Source organism: Pinus tabuliformis, chromosome 3_1, assembly GCF_031772625.1.
Source record: "Pinus tabuliformis cultivar Carrire ecotype Pingquan chromosome 3_1, CPIR1, whole genome shotgun sequence".
In the NCBI taxonomy this organism is placed as follows: domain Eukaryota; kingdom Viridiplantae; phylum Streptophyta; class Pinopsida; order Pinales; family Pinaceae; genus Pinus; species Pinus tabuliformis.
In genome coordinates this window covers 206380256-206383246 of record NC_142301.1, presented here as the reverse complement: position 1 = coordinate 206383246, position 2991 = coordinate 206380256, and the positions used below count along the sequence as shown (strand labels likewise).

The 2991-nt window shown below is 39.8% G+C and overlaps 1 pseudogene; it reads right to left on the bottom strand.

The window, feature by feature from the left end:
• Positions 1–429: 429 nt before the first annotated feature.
• On the bottom strand, positions 430–1029 carry LOC149186513 (gamma-glutamylcyclotransferase 2-3 pseudogene; annotated as a pseudogene).
• Between the last annotated feature and the right edge of the window lie 1962 nt (positions 1030–2991).

Here is a 2991-nt window from a genome sequence, read left to right as displayed (position 1 = left end):
TCAACTTCGGCTTGTCTGTCAGAATCAGCTGCATCTTTTTGTTGTAAAGTTTCCAAATTTTCTTAACCAATGAAACCATCACAATGAACTCCCCTGGATCTAGAAATTTCACCCATTTAGAGTCAAAAGCATCGATAGTATAAAATTTTGCCTTGTGCTCCTAATTCTCTACTGCCACTGATTTTCTCTTGGATGAAGGATTCGATTAAGATATAATTCCTACAGGGACTCTGTTTTTTATGCATAGAACCTAGAAGTCAAAGCTGCAATGTGGGCACTAACAACTTTATCTCTCAATGGATCCACAATAACATCAGAGATATTCTAGATTGAGGCAGCGCATGTTATAGTACTCAAAAGGCTCGGCAAAATATCCTTTAAAACAATCTCGTGAATAAGACAACAAATTGCTGAAGTTCACACTGAAGTTCAGTACTTTGCATCTCCATTTGAAGTATCATCTCCATCTTTGCATGTTAATACTTTCCTAACTGCATTTGCGAGGTCTGTCACGTGACTATCATTGCAACTTATCTCAAGTAGAGCTGTCTCTAGTTGAAAGAGATATTCAATGTTAGGCCCGGAAGGACTCACAGCTTCAACAATTTGATGAGCCATCATTTCCAATGGTGCAGGGCCCAGGTAATTCTTATTCGAATTCTTGTCTGTTGATGCAATGTACACAAGGACTCCAGCTATAGCTGGCTCTGTTGAAGCCTCTTCAAAATAGAAATCAACGTAGGCCTTTTGGTCATATTCCTTCTCTCTCACTTCTAAATAAGATAAAGCAATATCTTCAGCTTCCTGTCCAAAAACCCTGTAAGCAACGCCCCAACTGGTGTGGTCATCGTGAGGCTCGAGTGTAACAGTCCTGCCGGGATTGGCAAGGGTTCCTCTATGGTCTGTGCTATCATGTTCTCCAGAAAACAAGGCGGAATTAACAACTCCATCGGTGCTAGCCAATATCAAAGGCTTCCTTTTTCCATCCATTGTCAATGCCTCAGCCAGACCTAGGCTCGATATGCTCATTTCTTAATAAACCACCCCAAATTACACTAAGCAACAATATAGCAGCTATCTGCTTTTAGAGCTTCAGAGTATTTCTGAATTCCTTCATGGACATTTTCTACAAGTTTGAAACTAGTCCCAAGGTCTGTCAAAACAATTGCCACGTACTCCGCAGCAAGCTTGTATGTAGGATCCACTACAAGAGCTTTCTTATACGCCTCTGCTGCTTCTAGCAAGTGCTCTTTATCTTGTTCTCACCTCCGCTTCTTCAGCGCATCATACATGGATACCTTTACCTCAAAAGATTGTTTATCACATGATGTTGACATCATAGAATCGCTAAGAAAACGTTAAGCAATTTCATCAAGAATCCGTTTGTGTGAAGACAAGTTGTTTTCCCTTGTATAACAGAGTTGCAAGAACGCATCTGTTTCATTATACCATGAACCATGTCGAAAATGCTTCTGTACAGCAATATATGCTAAATGAAACGTGTCCAAATACTCCTTCCTTCCAAAAGGTATGTAAGCTTTTAAGAGGCAAACGTTAAAGCTTAAGATTGCCAAGTTTTACAAGTGAATCGTGGAGAGCGCTGAGCAGACATATAAATTCACCATATAATCGAACAACTGCCTTTACTCGACATAGCCTGCCGTGTCAAGATGCCCTTTTCTTAAATTCAATGTATGCATGCGCAATTTGGCGCATGGCAACCTTTGAACATCTGGCAGCTATAACGGCGCCACAATAACTTGAACATGATTAACTACTTCTCTGCTCTGGCGTTCAAACATTGCTGATAAATCCCCGTCATTTACATTACTAAAATGCATATCAAAACAAGATTCATGAATCTGCTCACACTTATTCCAGAAAGAAACAAATCCACCATTACATTAATGACATCAACAGGTCCATTACTTGAAATAAATGCAGTCTCTGTTTTACCCAGATTTCGCATGTCAAAGTTAATTTCGGGACAATCTTAAAACCAGCAAACATCGAAGCGGCTTCAACTGCATTCCTTACATCGCCTTTCTCATCATATTCCTTTTCGAGGATCTTGGTTTTGTGTAGTTGCATACAAACTCCTCTTGCAGCTGTACCCTCAAATGAAAATCCTTGCTTATGATTCTCCAAAACTGAACTACGAGAGCATATCTGGATTCCAGTTCCCTTGCGATCAAACGATGGATTAGGGATCTCCCATAAACAAGAATCATGATTCTCCAGCTCCCCTATGGAAGGTATTAGATTCTTGACCTTTATATAACCTCCATTCAAAATATCAGCACGGCTATCTCCAAGGGAAGTATGATATGTTTAGAATTAATATAGTCCTGTGAGGCCACAGACAACATTTCCCCCAGCATTCTTTCTTCTTCAAAATATGCATCCATACGTCCACTCTTCTTGAAAACACGACATAAGACAAAAGCATTCTTTAAGTAACTCAGCCGGAGCCTTGAATTTATAAACCAGATTTCCTCTTGTAGAAGTACAGATCACAGATTAATAGCAGATTTGAAGTCACCACTGAGAAGCAGTTCTTGAACATTCAAAGAGGTGTTGAAGACATTGTTTTGAGCATAGCTGAGCTTGGTGACATTGTTGAGTAGTCTATTAAAGGACCCCTGAAGCATTCTTATAACACCTGATGTTGCGCCCTATATGTTTTCAGGCATGCTAAATATAACCCAATATCAAAGGCCAGTTGAAATGATAGATACACCACCAGTGGATCAATAACTAAAGCATAATCTTCAGACAAATAGAACGCTGACAGAAGGCCCATATGCTTCAAGCATGCCGGCTGAGAACATAATACTCTCTATGATTTGTGGAATTTTAATAGATTTTTTGTCTGGAGGATTCAACACAAAAACTCTTGCAAGTCTCCCACATTAGTATGGACATCCTTCACAATCACCCATGAGCCAGAATTCAGAGATAACTCCCTTAATGTACTTGATGCCAATCCCA